General features: G+C 39.5%; 1 protein-coding gene across 2 annotated transcripts in view; it reads left to right on the plus strand.

Annotated features, from left to right (window-relative positions):
* MAML3 (mastermind like transcriptional coactivator 3) overlaps positions 1-20,958 on the plus strand; it is a 412,351-nt gene that overhangs the window by 318,296 nt on the left and 73,097 nt on the right. The window lies entirely within an intron of this gene.

The following is a 20,958-nucleotide window of genomic DNA, read 5'->3' on the forward strand; positions in this document are numbered from 1 at the left end:
CTCAGGAGTTGCTCACACCCGGGTGGGCTCAGTGAGCCATATTAAAAAAAAAAAGAGCATGGCACAGAATATAATGAATAGTCAGTTTTATGTTTCCTTCTCTTTGAGCTTGAGCCAATTTAAATTCTTCTGGAGTACAGTTTGGGAGGGGATATTGGGAGGGTTGACAGGAAAAGTGGGAGGGAGAGAACACAAAGGTAAGAGGGGGATGGTTATGATTTGGCTTTGTTAGGCTTATCCATTGCTGTGTATTCTATGATGTGTCACCTGCTTCCTCCTTTTTGCCTTTTCTGGTGAGAACTGAGATGTGGTCATAAAAATCCCCCACACTGTGATCTGGGAGCTGCTGCTGAGGCTTGGCAGTTCACTAAGGACCGAACTCTCAAAAGCCACAAAGCTATAATATCCCTTCCCCTCTGTGGCCAATAAAGATGGTGATAATCAAATAACAGGGCTTAGAAGTGGTGTGGTGCCTGCAGCGGTTGGCCACAGGCCGGTGATATACACCCTTCACTTGTACCCTGATGTATGTTCATTGAAAATATTGAGGCCACCAGAGATTGGGAGGGGGAGGTCCTGTAGGCACACATAGCTGTTTGAAGAATGAACGGATGGATGAATGACCACATGAATGGATAGATGGATGAATGAATGATGGATGAGTAGAGTTCAGTATTGTGTTATGAGCACAGCTCGAAAAGCCAGGAAAATTGCAGAGCTCCTGTGACAGATGAACACCTTGTCCCTCTCCACACACCCTAAGTTGTAACTATCCTTTGCACTCTGACCATGGACAGAGAAGAGGAAGTGAGGGAAAGGAAAAGCTGAACATGAGTAGAAAGGGGGGGGGGTTCCCCAATGCCACCCTTCAGTCCTGTCAGCCAGCCCTACTGTGAATCAGAGCTGTCTGTTCCCACAAACATGGAACCTGCTAAGCTAGAATTCAGTCATTTGTTTTGTTTGATAAGAAAAATATCAAACTTGGAAAGTGCCATTTATGTGCTATATACCCATATGACCAGAGCCCCATTTCACCTTTGTCAAGCTAATAGTAAAATCAACCTTCTTTCTGTATTTTGCAATTTATTTGACCCCAACTATCTAACTTCAAAAGAGGATCGAAGTGTCAGCAAAGAGCTATGTTCCACCTGGTATATTCCAGACATAAAACTACATGCATTCCACCAAGTGACTTCTGCCACAGAAGCACAGGGTGTTTTGGGTACACGTATGCCCATTTGAGGCATCCTGTGGAGTCTGAGCTCAGCCCATCCTAGGTTGGCTCTTTCTCTTTTCTACTTCATCCATAACCCTAGAAGTAATTAGTCATTCCTCTTTTGGCCCCCAAGCCAGTTATTACAGATTAGCTTGTGTTTATACATTGGACCAAAGATGGCTCTTGTGTATGACAAAACAAGTACAGGTATTTAAAAATTTCCAGCATCCAGGCTTCTACAGATAGGGATTGGTAAATTTTTGCTTTAATTTGCAAAATCTGTTTAGGTTACAGTTCTAAATTCAGTCACACACACACACACACACACACACACACACACATAATGATAATAGCTTATATTTATATGATAGGTTACAGTTTGCAAAGCAGCATTCCGTATGGCAGGTCATGTCAGTTGCTGTTTTTAAGTTGAAGAAACTGAAGCTTAGAGTTAAGTGACTTGGTTAGGGTCATAGCGAAAACAAAAACAGGTATGGAAGCCAGGTAATGAGAGATCTAGTTTCATTTGCCATTGAGCATATAATCTCTCTCAAATTATTGTGGTGAATTTTAGCAAATTACTTTTTACATTATATTATAATGCAAAAAATATGCTTATCTCAGAAATGTTTTAAAAATAAACACATGATATGTTTTTTAAATCATGCATAATTGTACCTTCCACGATGATCTCTTCAATATCATTTGAAGTGATTCATTCTAGTCACTTCTATGCACATAAGACTAATATAAGGCTTTGATATATATAGCATTAAATCATGCAGCATTTGGTTTTGTATCTTACTTTTTTCACTTATCACTTTATTGAGAATTTTTTTCTTTGTCATTAAACATTATTTATAAAACATGATTTTTAATGCTTCCATAATTTCCCCTGGCATGACTAAAGCATAAAATATTTAAAATTTAATCTATCCTTGATTGTTGAACATTTTAGTTGTTTACCTTTTTTTTGTTTATGAACATCCTTGTAAACAAATCTTCAGTGGAATTTCTGATTACTGTTATAGTAAAGATTCGTAGAAGAGGTATTTCTGGGTTAGAAGTTATTAACAATTCTCTAGATCTTACAGGGGTTGTATAATTGGCTTTCAGAAAGATTTTTATCAGGGCACCTGGCTGGCTCAGTCAGTGGAGCATGTGACTCTTGATCTTGGGGTTGTGAGTTCGAGCCCCACATTGAGTGTAAAGATTACTTAAAAACAGATCCTTAAAAAAAAAAAAAAAGAGCAGCCACTCTGGAGAACAGTATGGAAGTTCCTCAAGAAACTAAAAATAGGGGCGCCTGGGTGGCGCAGTCGGTTAAGCGTCCGACTTCAGCCAGGTCACGATCTCGCGGTCCGTGAGTTCGAGCCCCGCGTCAGGCTCTGGGCTGATGGCTCGGAGCCTGGAGCCTGTTTCCGGTTCTGTGTCTCCCTCTCTCTCTGCCCCTCCCCCGTTCATGCTCTGTCTCTCTCTGTCCCAAAAATAAATTAAAAACGCTGAAAAAAAAAAAATTAAAAAAAAAAAAAAAAAAAAAAAAAAAGAAACTAAAAATAGAACTACCCTACAATCCAGTAACTACACTATTAGGTATTTGCCCAAAGTATACAAAAATGCAGATTCAAAGGGGTACATGCACCCCAGTGTTTATAGCAGCATTATCAACAATAGCCAAATTATGGAAAGAATCCAGATGTCCATCGACTGACAAATGGATAAAGAAGATACGTGATACACACACACACACACACACACACACACTGCAATATTTTTCAGCCATCAAAAAGAATGAAATCTTGCCATTGGCAAGGACATGGATGGAGCTAGAATGTATTAAACTTAGCGAAGTAAGTCAATCAGAGAAAGACAAATACCATATGATTTCACTCATATGTAGAATTTAAGAAACAAAACAGATGAGCATATGGGAAGGCAGGAGGAAAAGAGAAGAGGGAAACAAACCACAAGAGACTCTTAGTGATAGAGAACAAACTATGGGTTGATGGAGGGAGGTGGAGGGGAGATGGGCTAGATGGATGATGGATACCAACAAAGGCCCTTTTTGTGATGAGCACTGGGTGTTGTAGGTAAGTGAGGAATCACAGATTTAAAAAAATAATTTGAAAAGTATGATTTTATCAATTTATACCTACTATTGAGTAAGCTCTCTCTCCATACCCTTTCCAACTTTAAGAATTATGAACTTAAAAAAATTTTTAACAATATAATAGTGAAAATTTTTATTTTGCTATTTTAATTTACATTGTATGATCATTAGTGAGATTGAACATCTTTGTTGAGAATTATTGGCTAAATTGTATTTTTTCATTCATAAATTGTCTCCTGTCCATGCCTGTTCCCCATTTTAGAATGGGATATTTCTTCTCTTTAAAAATTTACGTTAAAATTTGCATTTTTTGCAAATATTTTATCCCAGTTTTTAAGCAGCCTCTTAATTTTTAAGGTTTTTTTATGGGCAATTTTAACATTTTTATGTAATGAAAACTATTAACCTCTTCTTCTATAACTTCCAGTTATTTTGTACTTAGAAAGACTTTATGTGAAAATCATTAAATATTGGCCTTTTAAATGTTTTTGGAGTTCATTTTTTTATAGTTAATTACATGGTTTTCAGAAATGTATTTTGGTATGTTGATGTGGTGTAGACCTGCCTTCAAATTTTTCTCTCAACTCTGGTCTATTTATTTAATCATCCTTTCTTTCTCCTTATTTTTAACATAGAATGAATTCTTAAAATCTCATCTTGGACTATCACTTCTCTTCCATTGACCCATCAATAGAATAATTTTAAATTACTCTGGCTTTATAGTAAGTTTTAATGGCTCACATTGCTCATCTTTAGCTGTGTTGGCTCTTCCTCCCAGTTTATTTTTCCAGAATGCCTATAAAAACATTTCATTAAATTCATAAATTAATCCCTCTGGAATGTTGATTTGAATTACACTAAATCTATAGAATAATTTGGGAAGAATTGACTTCTATATAGTATATAGTCTTTCCATTCAGGAATATGAAATTTATCTCCATTCATTCAAGTCTTCTTTTATGATTCTCTAATTTTCTTCATATAGTTCCTATTCATTTCTTATTAAGGTTACTTCTGGGTAACTCAAGTGTTTAATTATTTCTGTTTCTGAAATCGTCGCAAAGTGGCATTTTTAAAAGGAGGGTCCTGATTAGCTAAATTGAGGTTAGACTATGAGAAAACCCAACAGAACCTGACAAGCTAGAAGACATTAGTAATTAAATAATTTCCATCTGAAAACTAATTGGATTAAATTAACCCATTTTAAGATATTATTTCTCAGACAAGAAATGCCCAGCTGCTATTTGTATATTACCATCAGTGGTGTCCCTAATAACATACCACTCTTAGTCAATGAGTAAGTGAGAAATAAATGAGTTTCATGCCTATTATAAATTTATTTTTAAACACATTGCTATTTGCCGTTACTAAATGGCAGTGTTCTAGATACATTTTTCCCTACTTCTAAGTCACACTTCTCTCCTAAGTCGTGTCTCAGTCTTTTTACCTCTGTGAAACTTTTCTTTTGATTTCCAAAAACACATTTTTCCAATATAAAAATGCGTATTTTTGTATAGTAATACTTAAATTTACACATGCAAATAAGACTATATGCATATATAAACTAATATAGAAAGAGAATATATTACAGGATTTTAGAGCATAAACAGACCTTAAAAAGCAGCTAGCCAAAGTCATCTAGACTTTTTTTTAAAGCAATCTCTGTATCTAACATGGGGCTCGAACTTATGACCCCAAGATCAAGAGTCACAGGCTCTGCCAACTGAGCCAGGAAGGTGCCCCCAAAGTTATCTAATCTTACTGGTATCCATGAATGCCCTGAAGTTGTTACTGAGATTGTGTTTGTGGGTGTGTTTTCATGTGTGCATTTTTCTGAGGGGAAAGTCTGTGGCTGAGTTTTATGTGTCTGCTACTGAGAAAAAGACCCTAAGAAAAAGTTGAGAATGACTGGGCTACTCTAGCCTGTCATTGATCAGATGAGATTTAAAAAAAACAAAAGGCCCAAGTTCTTGAGGAGATGTGCCCTTGGACATAGAGCCCTTCTGGGGCAGGGCCAAGGCAGGAAGTTGGGCCTCCTGATCTTCAGGTTTTTCTGCGACACCTTTCTTCATGAGTGTATGAAGATTCCATCATATCCCTGTACAGCCAGTGTGCCTGCATCATGGAAACTGGGTGTGCTAGAACTAGTGTGGCATTTGGAGCCAAGACCCCAAGCTGAGATTGTCTCTGGACCCTCTAGTTGTATGACCCCTGGACAAGCGATTCAGCTCTGGCCTCGGTTTCCTCCTCTATGAAATTGAGCTGCAGGAGTAAAACCTATCTCATCGAGTTTTAATGAAGCAATGTGTATATGTACATACATACCTAAGCACTTTATAAACTGTAAAGTGCTGGGGAGTGTCAGTTATTTTTTTTTTCTCGTCGCTCTGGGGGACGTGTGGTAAGAGAGGCACGGCGGAGGCATGTGGCAGCATTAGCACCTTTCAGCTGCCACCTTTATCCACCAAACATCTCAGCCTGCACCAGGGCCAGCCCACCGTGCTAAGTGCCCTCTCCACTGCTCTGATCGCGAGCATGGTCATTAACTTACGCATCTCCCAAACACCTGCTGACAGAAATGCTCTTTATGATGTAATGCATATAACTCTTAGAACTTGATAATAGAGATTCTGTTTTTGTTTTGTTTTGCTTTATAAAAATCTTTATTTTGGGGGGCGCCTGGGTGGCTCAGTCGGTTAAGCCTCTGACTTCGGCTCAGGTCATGATCTCACAATTCGTGAGTTCGGGCCCCGGGTCGGGCTCTGTGCTGATGGCTCACAGCCTGGAACCTGCTTCAGATTCTGTGTCTTCCTCTCTCTCTGCCCGTCCCCCTGCTTGTGCTCTGTCTCTGTCTCTATCTCAAAATAATAAATAAACATTTAAAAAATGTTTTAAATAAATAAATAAATAAATTTCATGGGAGTTCAAAGCATCTTGGAAGAACCACAAATCTGGGTATTTGAGAGTGGAACATGTATGAAGAGGGGTAGTTGTATCATTTTTAAACATCATAACATACGTTCATTGAGCACTATTTGCTATAGAGTACAGTTAAGCATGGGACATTTTTTGTCATTTGGGTAATACTTACATTTGGAAAGTGCTACTCGGTTTCCAAAGCAGTTTACAACATCATGTTTGATGTGTGGATGTACATTTCATTTAATCTTCTCAGTAGTCCTATTAAGAAGAAATGATTATCCTTATTTTTTAAAACAAAGGAAAGGAGTGGCCAGAGGTCCACACTTCACCATCAACACGGCCAGGACCTGACCCCTCGCCTCTGAGATCCCTCTCTCGGAGGCTGCAAGGCAGCCTCACCCAGAAGACTCTGGTCCGAGAGCAAACAATTATACTGTTTGATTTTTTTAAGAGAATATAATGATTGTGTATTTATTTTGCAATGTGTATTATTTCAATATATTGGATAGAGGGAAACATAGAGAAGTATCCAGGAATGGAAAAAAAAGAAAAGAAGAAAAGAAGAAAAGAAAAGAAAAGAGAGAAAGAAAAGAAAAGAAAAAACAGTAAGCCTAAGCCAAGGCAATGAAGGAAGACAGGCATAGAAGAAGGCAAAAAGAAGTGAGTTGTTCGTGGAAATACAAACAGTGAAAAAACTCAACAGAAACCTCTGGATAGGAGAGATAAAGAACCAAGGAGAGAGAGAAAGGAACACAGTGACAGACACCTACCCAGCCGTGCCAGGCACCCACAGGGGAGATGCACATACAATGTATGTTAACTTCCAGGAGGAGATTCTAGTCCGCTTCAAAACCAACCAGCTCACTCCAGATGTCCCCAGGTACAGGACACGTTCATTCTCTCCATCCTGCACTCTACCTACCCCATCCAGGACCCGCTGGATCCCAGTGCAGCTCGAGAGTTTGGGAAGTGCCCTGATGCTAAACTGAGCCCTAGGATCAAAAACCTATAGCGAAAGAGAGCTTTCGTGTTTAGAAATAGCCAGACCACAGCACCCCGCACCACGCACCCAACCTCATCCTGAAGGGGCAGTCTGTCTGTCCATCTGGGCCCCTTCTGTCCAGGTATCTTGGTCAGCTGAGGAGCCTAGACTTGCTGCCACCTGCCCTATACTTGGGAATTAACTCTTGATAAGATTGTACTCCTGCTTAACATCTTTCTTCTCATTAAACAACTTTCTCCCTTTAGTTGTTTGCTCTGCTCCTGATGCTATGCGTCGTTGCTGCCTGGAATTTCCAGAGAAGCAGAACATGAACAGACATGTGTGCCCCCACGTGTAGACACACACTGGTTCCTGCTCCCCTACAGCTGGGCCTCCCTTGGATGGTGACCTCAGTCTAAAATCCATCCTCAGTGTTGCCATCTTCACTAGGACCCCCTACTTTGGCCTTCCCTTGGGTGAGAAAAAAGCCCTGGGTCTCTGAGCCACGGGGTTCACTCCTCCTCGCCCCCTCCCCTGCCCCCGTTCCTGCCTCAGGCCTTCACTGCCCACAACAGCAATGCAGCGGGACGGTCCCCTGTGGTGAATTACCCTTGGGAGTAGGGTTGCCAGATTTAGAAAACAAACGACAGAAAGCCCAGTTAAATTTTAACTTCAGATAGACAACAGATTTTTAGTATGTGTGTCAATGTGTTAGTATAAGTGGTTTATCTAAAATTCAGGTTTAACTGAGTGCCCTATATTTTATCTGACAACCCTCTTTGGGAGCCATGCCTGTCCTTGGGAAAGCACTCAGTGCCTTCTTAGGAAGAGATCCGGTGATGCTCGTAACCCTGTGCTAAAAGGCCACCTTTGCCATTGAAGCTGTCCTACCCCATAGTGGGCTTTTAGGTGTCCCTTTGAAACCTAGTTATTTCTAAGAAGTAAGCAGATTCCATCTGGATCCATCAGCCAAGGCCAAGCACATCTGAAGTCCACCGAGCACCAGACCAGATCCCTGAAAAATCTGCCTAACTGGACACAGTTCTTTATAAGCATCAAAATGTCATTTTTCTCCCTGCCAGGATTTCCTCCAACTTTCCAAATAAGGGCCAAAAACATTGCAGATAACTCAAACAATTTGCCAGCCCTATCTCTCCTCAACAGGATTACTGGTTGCAAAATAAATGAAATCAGTGTTGTTTACAACTCATCATCCAAAATTATTATTCATTTTGGGCAAATGGCTGTTTGTAAAACTAGAGTGCCGTATTTTGAGTCATTATCTTTCATTCCTTTCAAAAATTAAAGCTGACTTGGAGTTTTCAAATGAAAACAAATCAGAGGCCTTTCTGATTCTTTCTGTTTTGTCTTGTATGTGCAGTCTTCCAGGGAAGAAGGCCTTCTTCTTTTTAAGGCCCAACTGACAGCTGAAGCTGTGGGGCACATTCTCTTTTCTCCTCTTTTTAAAATCTCTCTTTGGGACACCTGGGTGGCTCAGTCCGGTAAGTGTCCAACTCTTGATTTTGGCCCAGGCCATGATCTCACCGTTCTTGAGATTGAGCCCCACAGTCTTAGTGCAGAGCCTGCTTGAGATTCTCTCTCTCCCTCTGCCTCTCTCTCTCTCTCTCTCTCTCTCTCTCTGTCTCTCAAAATAAATAATTTTTAAAAAATTTAAATCTCTGGGGGCTCCTGGGTGGCTCCGTTGGTTGAACATCCGACTCTTGATCTCGGCTCAAGTCATGATCCCAGGGTCATGGGATCAAGCCCCACATCGGGCTTGGAGGCTGCTTAAGATTCTCTCTGTCTCAGGGCACCTGGGTGGCTCAGTCGGTTGAGCGTAGGACTTTGGCTCAGGTCATGATCTCACGGTTGACAAGTTCAAGCCCCACGTTGGGCTCTGTGCTGACAGCTCAGAACCTGGAGCCTGCTTTGGATCTGTGCCTCCCTCCCTCTCTCTCTGCCCCTCCCCCGCTCATGCTTTGTTTTTCACTGTCTCAAAAATAAATATAAACATTAAAAATATATATTTAAAAAAAAAGATTCTGTCTCTTCCTCTGCCCCTCTTTCCTGCTGCTGACTTGCTCTCTCTCGCTAAAAGTAAATTAAACTAAATTTTTAAAAAAATTTTTTTAATTTAAAACTCTCTGATCTGTAAAACTTTTAAAATTAAGTATATGGGTATTCAAGACAACCCCATACACAGGAGTTTATATCCTTGGAAGGCAACATCTTTTTAAGTTTGCTTTGCTGAGACCACACACGTAGGTTTCTATGAGACTCTGCCTTCTCAAGGAAGATGGGACAGGTAATCATTAAGCAAATCTAGACATAGAAATGGCCTTCTTCCAGTTGTAACTACTCCTAAGTCATTGCACTCGTCAACCTTCATAGGAAAACATTTAAGAATATTTACTTTGGGTGGTGCATGTAACATTTAAAAAAAAAAAAAGAAGTGTATGCTGTTAAGGTCTGAAAAAGAATAACCTGACTACTCCAAAATGAAAATAATTTTTGTCATAGACTTAATACTATAATAATAAACTTATATATTCTTTAGTATGATGAAAGAATAAATATAGTCTTTTGCAGTGCAGTTATGTTTCAGACAAAAAATATGCACTTTTTTCTTGATATTATAAATATTTGGTCTCATATTCCTTTTTTTCTCCTATTTCCTTTACTTCTTCTGAAACTTGAGAGGGTAAGTATTAAAGTGCATTAGCTTCTGTTTAAATAGGAGTTATGGGCTGACTGGGAGCCCTTCCTCTGAAAAAACATAATTGTAGCCACAATTAAAATCAGCTATAGTTGTGCTTTGTCCTCACTTGGTGCATCAGGACACCAGCTGATTCAAAAGTCCAGTCTTTAATTTCTACAGAAGACACATATCACTTTACCCTGGGGAGAAAAGATGGGACTCAAGCCCCTTCCTCCCCTTTCCTTTACTGTTCCAGGCTCATCCCGCTTCTGGTTTATAAGCTCCATTCCTAGTTTCCTTACGTGAACCTGATGTATATTGTCTTATAAGGACAGAAAGAGTTTCGTTTAAGTGCCTTCCTGGATTTTTGAGTGTCCTCACCACTGCCCATGGTCTAAATTAACCATCTATTTTTCCTTAACACACACACACACACACACACACACACACACGTGCACACTTTATCTATGAACACTTGTCTAGTTATTTTCTGAGTTCAGTTGCTCCAACCTTGACAGTCGAACAGCCACCTTTATCATTAGACAATTTGTAGCATTAGGTTGATATATAGTGTCGGGATGTTTTTCTTTGCAAGAATCACTTGAAGGACTGTTGATCCCAAACAAAGAGAGATGGTTATAACTCACAGAAGTGATTCACTTTAGAAGTTGGCCATTTAGTTATGTGTTGTACTTTATACACAAAATATTGCCCTAGTCACCTACTCACTTTATGCTTTTGAATGTTCCCACCCACTCTTTGAACCTAGGGTGAGCAGGAGTTACAGCAAGGCTGGCTGGGGTTGGAATGCTCTTATTAACTGTGGTACAGAGAAGGAAACTGAAAAACTCACAACCTTACCCGTAAGATTAGGCTTCTTTAACTGCCTAGACCAACAGATCCAGCTGCTTTAAATCTGCCCAGTTCAGGTAGAGAGATGAACTTATGAGATATTTAATATTATAAAATGTGATGGGTGAAGGTCACAAATGGTCCTGGTAGAGGATCAGGATTTAAAAGGAAGTGCTTATACACCCTTGTTAAATTGGATAACTTTCCCTATTTTAAAGTACAATACCAAAAGTAGTTTTGTTATTTTCTTTAACTTTGGAGGTGAGACCTGGACTATGGCTTCTACTCTCCACTCTTGGCGGAAGCATATTTTTATGGGATTGGCCCTGATCTGTCTGATCTCATAGATTATGAGCCATTGCAATACATGTATTAGGGAGATTCCTGGGGTAAATCACATCAGGAAAGCACATCGTGACCAGTAATTGGTCATAAAAAGTCAAAGCAGACAACAGCTCTGGCTTTTGTGTGTATCTTTCCATCATACTTTCTAACAAGTAGGATGTGGGCTACAAAAGGAAAGGAAATTTGTAAGGTTTTACTTACATTTCACACCGTGCATTTAATATTTTAGAGTGGTCCAAAAGAAAATTTAAAAACCGAGCCCTTTTTAACATTCATGATGGCTTGAACTAATTTGTGAGGAAAGCAGCACTGGAATCCCCATTTTAAATGTAGATGCAAAGGCTCCTGGAGATGGGTAACTACTTTTCATGCGACAGAAATAAGGAAAATCCTAAAGCTTTGTCGCAGGTCTAGTCAGACCCATTGCCTTTCAGTGCTAACAAATGCAATACAGTTATAAGAGAAGCAGTTACTGAAGGTGGCTAGCCAACTGTCTAACGTCTTATGCCCATCCCTATCGAGTACTGTCCAACAACTTTGGTCACGGAGTGGCGTTCAGAGTTGAGCTTTGTCTTGGATTAGGATAGAATGTCAGAAGTGAAGGGCACTTTGAGGGTCTTTGGGTTGAATTGGATTGAACCATATCAGGTTGCTGACCTTCAACTGTTCATTTGATCTATGAAAATGGCAATTTCATATGCCATTTGGTACCAAGTCTCAGAAAGAGTAAATTACTTTGTTCTTATTTCATTATGAAAAAGTTTATGCTAAATAAGTGTTAAGGAACTACTACAATGAACTCCCATGTGCATACCACCCAAATTCAGTTATCAAGGTATCACCACACTTCCTTGACTAATCTCTTCCCTTTTTTTTTTTTAATTGAAGTGTTTTCAAGCAGGTTCTAGACATCAGGTTATTTCACCCCTGCATTGTGTGTGTGTGTGTGTGTATGTGTGTGTATGTGTGTGTGTGTGTATACACACACACACATATATATACATGTATATATGTATTTATGTATATATATGTATGTATGTATATATGTATATATATATTCAAGTCTAAAATATGGATGTTTTCCAATGTAAATACAGTGGTGTTATCACACTTAAAGTTGTTAGTGATTGCTTAGTCTATATCAACATGGCCTTAAAATGTCCTTTATGATTGGCTTTATGGTTGATCATCATCCAAACGAAGTCCACCTGTTGCATTTAGGTGTTAACTTCTTTAAGTCTTTTTCGGAAGGGAAGCACATTTATTTCATTTATTCTTTTTTTTTTTCTCCTCTTGCTGAAGTATTTTTAACGCAAACTCCAACTACACCTGAATTTGATCTCTGTCTCCTTGTGTGGTCACTGACCAGCCCAAAATCCTTCACTACTGAGAATGGGAGGATTTCCATCAAGGATGTGGTATTTGAATTAAGTCTCTTTTAATCTGGAGCAGTATATCATCTCACCACCTTTTTATTATACGCCCTTGACTTGTTGAAGAAACTGAGTCAGTTTTCCTATGTCACATTCTAGGTTTATCTCTTCAGTGCCAAATGATGTTGTTAATTTGTAAGTGATCCTAACCTTGGCCTCTCACCACACTCTCCTGACCCCAAGGCCAGTGCCCTACACCACGTCCCACAGCATGAACCTACTGACTTGTTCATCACCTCAGACGGCCAGGACCACCACTTACTTAACCAGACTCTAATTAGTTAAATATCAGGGTACCTGGGTGGCTCAGTTGGTTAAGCATCCGACTTCGGCTCAGGTCACGATCTTGGGGTTCATGAGTTTGAGTCCCGCGTCGGGCTCTGTGCTGACGTTCAGAGCTTGGATCCCGCTTCGGATTCTGTGTCTCCCTCTCTCTCTCTCTCTCTCTTCCTCCCCCACTCGCACTCTGTCTCGCTGTCTCTCTCAAAAATAAATAAAGAATTAAAAAATTTTTAATTAGTTAAGTATCCACATGTGTATGTACCTATTATGTTTTTCACTACTTTAACATAATGCTAATTTTAATTGAAGTAAACTATAAAAGTAGTGAAACTGTAAAACTATATAGTAAACTATATAAAACTATAAAACTATAAACTATAAGTTTCACGTGGCATATATATTATTCTAAGAACAAGTTGAAAGCTGCAGTTTCCAATAAGCAGTCACTTATGAAGCAACTGCTCCGTGCCAGGCACTTTGATATTATTGCTTCTAGGCATCTTAACAGCCCTGTGGATTATCAGACCCATTTTACAGATGAGGAAATTGATTTTAAGGGAGATTAGATAATCTACCTAAGTGTCTGTGAATCCAAGTCCAGTGCTCAAGTGTAAAATAAGACCTGGAAACCCTAACTACTGAGTCTTTGTGCTAATCACCATTCATTCATTCGTTTGTTCATTCATTCATTCATTCATTCATGCTTGCTGTGTCTCAGGCATTGTGCTTGGCTTTGGTGAATATCCTTTTTTATTTGTGATCACTTTAAAGCATATATATTGTAACCTTTTCACAATTGCTAGCGTGTAAGGATAGAAGTAGGCTCCGCTTTATGGCTCATTATCTAATATTAGGTGTTTGCTGTAGTTTCTGGAAGGGTGAGCTAAACCATGGCTGGTCCAAATCCGTATGGGTCTGTTTGTTTTTTAACACATTCATATAACTCGATTTTCCATTATGATGGACCAATTCCTTTAGAGGAGCAGTGGAGTTCATGTGCACGGAAAACTCTGATAGGGTACTCCTGCCTGGAGGACTTTTAACTGCCACTGAAAAGCCTGGGAAGAGGGTAGCATCTCTTAAAATCCATGTAGGATCTTTGTACCAGCTGGGCTTCATTTCAAAATCTACCGCTGTCATTACAAAATAGCTGTTTTCTCTTTAATCTGTGTGCCACATTGCAGCAATTTTCATCAAAAATATATTAAGCCCCTGCTGTAAATTGGCCCCACACACCCTTGTCAGGCACATGAAGCATAAAATATCTTCTTTTTTCAAAGTTTTTTCTCTTTCTAAAACCCGAGCAGATATCAGCAGTTCCTAAAGCCTCATAATAGTCCATCACGTCTGTAAGCCAAGGATTATAACGCGTGACGAATCTGATTCAGTGTCAGAAACGGATCTCATCCTTTGTTTATAAAAAAAGAAAATTATAGAAAAGGCCTTCTAGAACAAAACGATAAAGGCCCCAGGTTTCCATTATCTGACGAAATCTCACCTGAAATTGCCCGTCCAGGAGAAACTAGTTTTCCAACCTCACAGAAAAGGTTTCCATGTGCTACTTAGAACTTACCCTACCATATGCCCACGTTATGATACACCTGTTAGAAGATACAGTTGTACTTACCATGGGGGTAGGTGGGTGGGCGTGTGACCTGGGAGTGTCTGCCTGTGGGAGACAGAATGTTTGGATTTTCGGGTGCGCGTTTCTATGCACAGACGTGGGTGGAAACACACCTGTGGACCCCCCCTGGCCTGTAGTAATTTAGAATCCTCCAGAAGTGTTTCTCGTCTCAATAGCAACACCACAGCGTGCTGTAAGGAGGGTCAGCCTAAAACCTCATTTAACATTGTTGCTAAGAAGACAGAAGCTCATTTCCAGCTTGCTCCATCTCTTTTGTAGGGAAGTTTGTCAACCTGATGCCAAGAATCTCTCTGTGTTATGGAGAAAAGAATGGGGTCCGTTCCTTACTAGAAAATGTGACTTTGACTATTTCCTCCACTGTTTCCGTTTCTTGTGAAAGAGAACGCAAGAACTGTGGTGCCTTAAACATTCCCCAGAAGCTCCTATAACAGAATAGCTTTGACAATTTAACAGGAAATTGCCTCTGATTTTTAAACCATTCTAATTTCACCCTGAACACTCACTAAAATGCATTCAAAAACATTTCATGTGTAATATGCATGACACATAAAGCATGACCCACTCAGTCGAATTCAAATTTAGTTGACATCCTTATACTTTTGTTTTTAAAAAACAACAGCTAGAAGTCTACGTTTTAAGGGGCTTCCAAATTTACTTGCTTGTTTTCTGCTTCCATGAAATGTCTGTGAAATTCAACATTATGTTAGAGTTGCCGTCGGGATACCCTTTTTTTTTTTTTTTTTTTAGTATTATTAATGAAATTTCAAGTTAGACAGTTTTTCAGGCTTTCCTGAGTCTCAGGCTGGATTATTGACATACTTGACAGGTATGATGCAAATCTGGCATCACTTCCACTGTGCCTTCTCACCTAACTTAGTGTGGCTGCCCTTTCTGAGCCCTGGGGAGAAAGCAATAGAACTTCAGTCTCCATCACTTTCTAAGAGAAATAACTATATTGGTGAGGCAGAATAATTTTTTTCCCTGAAAACTTTAGCTATTTGGGAGTTTCGAGGTGTCATTGCCACCAATCCCTACCTTCCTTCAGAAAAGAAGCCTTGGAGGCAGGCAACCTCTTGGCACCTGACCCCAGTCTATTAAGCAGTGTGAAGACAGGAATAATGTTGGCCACGGAGGAGCAAAGACTGTTGGCAGTGCCAGCAGCAAGAATCTAATATAGATGTGCTCCTGCAGCACAGAGTGCAGATGTATGTGCCCCCTCAAACTGCATTTCAACCACAGAAATGGGAGCAGAGAGGCTACTATTCTTCCAATGGGAGGTCAGTTTGAAAACTCTAAGGGTTTTGCAGACCAAATGGAAGCCAAAATTTGGAGGCCATCTCAGTAGGTCAGAAGGGTTCACATTATAGAGTCAAGGAACTGTTCAGATGGAGATGGAAATGGTTAGAAATGCCAGCACGCCTAAAGCCTTGTGAGTAGACATTTTAGGCCGGGCCAGGAACAGACAGGTGAGTGAGGTGCCCAGGCAGTCGGTGCATAGTCAGCTTGGGTGTGAGGGTACCAGCCACCCCATTGGTTGCATTTTTACTGATCCAACCAGCCAACTAGGTGACGGGCCTCCCTCCTCACCATTCTGCATATGCCTCTCCTGGAGCTGTTCATCAGGTCAGAGAGAAGGAGAGCCTTCCCACATAGAGCATCATCTTTTGACTAAGGATGTATGATGATTTTGTCTGTTATCTGCCATTCTAAGGAAATACAGTATTCTAGTATTCTTTAGAGTAACTAGAATACCGAACATGAATATTCTAAATTTTCAAAATATACATTACATTAAAATGAAGTAAGTATGATGTAATATTTCTTTGATAATGATTTATAAGTCACTTTGGGATCATAACAAGGTCAGAGGGTCATAGGCACAAACATTGATTATCCATATAGTAGAACTGTTCCTTAGGTAAATGATGTCGAGCTTTGATTAATGTTAAAAAGGTGAGTCATGAAGATTTACAGTGCTATTGTTTTTTCCTTTTCCTTCTACTTAGGAAAGTAATGTATTCTCAGTGCACAACTATAGTACTATTCTTCTGGGGTTGTGCCCAACGAGTAGACACTATAGGCCGAACATTCAGCTTACTCACTTGTAGATGCTTGCCAATAACACATGAACATATCGTAGATGAGTGTGTATAATACCCTTCAGAGCTGAAGATCTGCATTTCTGGGCTCAGACAGTGTGTAACTTGGGCTCTTTGGTAGAAAGAAGTAAAGATCAACTCAAGTGAATTTAAGCAAAATTATATATATGTAATATATATATAACCATTTATATATAATTATATTATATTATATATTTTATATATAATATAATATAACTTATAATATAATATAAATATAATTTAATATAATATATAATATATATTATATATATTATATATATTTATGTTTTATATATAAAATATATATTATATATTTAATATTAATGATATAATTATATATAATAGTTATATATGATAATTTAACATACTAATGTGTTTAGTACATAATATATTAATATATTTACTATAACTATATACTATATAATATGTTTTATAAATATTTATATATATGTGTGTGTAAAAAACCTATTAGGGTAGCCTACAGATTCCACAACACTGGAGACCCATGTTTGGGAATTAGAGCAACTCTAAGGCTCTTTAGTAGGAAACAGTGTTTAGGCTTTTAGGGTGCCACCGCTAGGATGAGTCCACTCCAAGTGTTTTCCATTTTTTTTTAAGTTTTATTTATTCTGAGAAAGAGGGAGTAGAAAGAGAGGAAGGGGCAGAGAGAGAGGGAGAAAGAGAATCCAAAGCAGGCTGTGCACTGTCAGCACAGAGCCCAATGTGGGGCTTGAACCCACAAACTGTGAGATTATGACCTGAGCCGAAATCAAGAGGCAGTCGCTTAACCGACTGAGCCACCCAGGAGCTCCAAGTGTTTTCCATTCTTGCATCCATCTGCTTGAGACTCAGAGACCTGGGTGAGAGTGTACATTTGGCCTTTGCACCATATGCAAACACCTTGGTGAGAGGAGAACTTGATGCATTGCCTGGCAGTTCTGCAAAGCCAGAGGTGATGGCTGCCCAAGAGGAATCTGTGAGTGGGGAGGCCCCACAGCCGCTCTGAGTTTTCATGTTCACAGTCTCTGATGTGGACATATTGGGTTGGTGCTTTTTCCATGAATCTGTAACTCTTCAGTTTAGGCCAGACGGGTTGGAGGGAGAGGTGACTCGAGAGCACTCAGCATAACAGGTGGCTGTTCATTCCCTTTCTTTAGTTAAGGAAGACTGGATTCTACCGGAGAGGAAATGCCCACTTGTCCTTGTTAACATTAAAGAAAATCAGTTGAGCTACAATTCTGTCATCCAGTGCAATATGAATCGTATCTAAGAGTCATGTAACACAAGAAAGAAGAGGTTTTGGCATTGCCTGGTACTGAGTACATTACATTAGTCTTATTTGTGTCCAGGTAGGTTAAAGCACAAAGTACATGACATTTTTGATGCTGTTTATTTGAATATACAGACCGGAATAGAATAGCTCTGTGATCTTAGTTAATTCACGTAACTTCTGTACAATTGTGAGACAGTATGATCATAGAATGCTTGTAATTCGGAGCATATTAATTTGTAAGGAACATAAATAAATCAATGTCAAACAAAATTTAGTTCTTAAATATTTTAAACCTAAATTGGTGTTAAGATATCAGCTTAAATCTCTGTTCCAAAACCATCTATATATACTGTTTTAAATACACTCTTTGTAAAGGATACCATTTGCTTGCTTTTAAGAGGGGAATTGGAGGCAGTGACCTCTCAAGTCTCTTTTAGACTTAACATACCTGCACCTGAATCTCAGCCCTCTGTAGATGACAGTGGTCATGTTTTCATTCTGCTCTCTCTGTATTTCCATGAACAGAATTGTATGCTTGGCCCCTGTCACAGAGCCTGAGACCTAGCAAGTGCTCAATAAATGACTGTTTTGAATTGATTTGTTCAAAGCAGCAAAAACTTACGCAGCAGAGTCTGAATAAATGCTTCTCTAGCCTATCACATGTGTTGGCCCAACTACTGAAAGCTCAGAGATTCCAGTATATCCAACACTCCCCAGCAGACAGAGCCTCCATAATTGCTGTGTCCGTCTGTCTCCAACTGCTGCTCTGGGAAGGAGCACCTGCTTCTCCTGTGACAATGCCAGGGCGCTGGCTGTTAACAATAGCTTATGTTGGTTAGGAAATGATACAGAACATGTGGCTAGAACACAATGGACTAGAAACACTGTAAAATATGCCCAAAGCTCAAACCAGTAATACTGGTTTTGGAGTAATGTGCCTTGTGGCCAAACCGCTCAATGGTTAATCTTCAAGAGGGGCATTTCCCTGTATTATGAGTAGAGCTGCCTTGACTCTCATCTCGAAATTAAGAGCATTAAGAGATAAATAAGTGCACTGAAGGAAATATATATATTTTACACTTATTTTTGTTGTATTTCAGAGGAAATGCATAACTTTATAACTCACGGACATTGTTTGGATAAAGGGTCCCTTGTTTTCTTCAAGGACAATGGATAAGAATATACTTTAGGGGCGCCTGGGTGGCGCAGTCGGCTAAGCGTCCGACTTCAGCCAGGTCACGATCTCGCGGTCCGTGAGTTCGAGCCCCGCGTCAGGCTCTGGGCTGATGGCTCAGAGCCTGGAGCCTGTTTCCGATTCTGTGTCTCCCTCTCTCTCTGCCCCTCCCCCGTTCATGCTCTGTCTCTCTCTGTGCCAAAAATAAATAAAAAACGTTGAAAAAAAAATTAAAAAAAAAAAAAAAAAAAAAAAGAATATACTTTATATGTAACAGTAAAATTCTGTTGTAAAACTTTTTGAAATTTGGTACATTAAGAGTTAAAAAGATACTTGAGCAAAATTCCTATCTGAATTTTTTCTAAGCTTGGTTTAATGTCATGATATCAGCTTGGTTTTCTATTTAAAAATTCTGTTTAGTTTTTGTGAATATGATCTATTTGTGTGATATAACCTCCCTGCAAAAGTCCTAGAACAAAAAAAAGAAGGAACACTATAAAAGTTTTCCAGTTTCTCCATGTTGCTGTGAGAACTTAGTCAAAAGCTGGTTGGTTAAGGAGATTTTAATGTGAGATGACTCAGGTACAGCATTATTCGCAATAGCCAAAAGATGATAAAAGCCCAAATGTCCATCAACAGATTAATGGATAATCAAAATATGGTATACACATACAATGGAATACTATTTAGATTTTTAAAAAGTGAATTTCTTGGGGTACCTGTGTGGCTTAGTCGGTTAAGCATCCGACTTTAGCTCAGGTCATGATCTCACAGTTTGTGGGTTTGAGCCCCGCGTTGGGCTCTGTGTTGACAGCTCAGAGCCTGGAGCCTGCTTCAGATTCTCTGCCCCTCCGCCTCTTGTGTGCTCTCTCTCTCTCTCTCTCTCTCTCTCTAAGATAAACGTTTAAAAAAAATTTTTTTAAAGAATGAACTTCTTGTACATGCTGCCACATGGATGAAAACATTATGCTACATAAGCCAGACCCAAAAAGACATATATTGTATGATTCTATTTATATGAGGGACCTCGAATGGGCGAACTCATGAGACAGAAAGTAACACAGTGGTTAGCAGTGACTGCGGAGAGTTACTATTTAATGGGTATGCAGTTTGTTTGGCATGATGAAAAGGTTCTGGAAATGGTTAATAGTGATGGTTGCACAACACTGTAAACATACTAATACCACTTAGTTGTATGCGTAAAAATGGTTAAAGCGATGCATTTTGTTATGTATAGTTTTCACAATTAAAAAAAAAAGTGGTTTTATCTCCACATGAAGAAAAAAATGACGACTCTGGTAATTTTTAAAACTGGGGTGGGAAATAACATATTCTTTGGGTTTTCTTTATCATTATTGGTTTGTTCGATTTGTAGGGTAGGTCTCCTACTAAGCTTTTTATAATTCTTAACACACCCGAAGAAGTTAGTGTTTTTAGTGCCCTGATTTTACATATGACAAAACTAAGATTTACAGAATTCACCTAACTCTCCTGAGGTCACCCAGGCACAAAACAGTGGGGCTGGGACCCACACCAAGCTCTACTGAGTCCACAGCCCAGACTCTCTCTCTCTCTCTCTCTCTCTCTCTCTCTCTCTCTCTCTCTCTCTCTCTAACGCCCCCTGCTGTTTCCATAAGGAAGTTGTTTTCCTTCTTGAAACTTCTAGCTTTTGGCATCCAGGGCATTTCTCCTTCTCTTCCTGCTGCTTGTTCTAGGTCTTTGTCATCGACCTGGCTTCCCCACTCTACCTTGTCCGCAAAACTTAAACAAAGTGGCATGCTCACCAGAGGCCCACCTTCCTTTCCTTTTCTTCCCACACGTCACTTTCTCCATCTGCTGATAATGTGTGTTCGGTGTTCCCCTCAGAACCAGTGCCTTCTAGGTTTACTTCTGTGGCCCTTGCAAC

This window comes from Panthera tigris, chromosome B1 (genome assembly GCF_018350195.1).
Source record: "Panthera tigris isolate Pti1 chromosome B1, P.tigris_Pti1_mat1.1, whole genome shotgun sequence".
NCBI classification, from domain to species: Eukaryota; Metazoa; Chordata; class Mammalia; order Carnivora; family Felidae; genus Panthera; species Panthera tigris.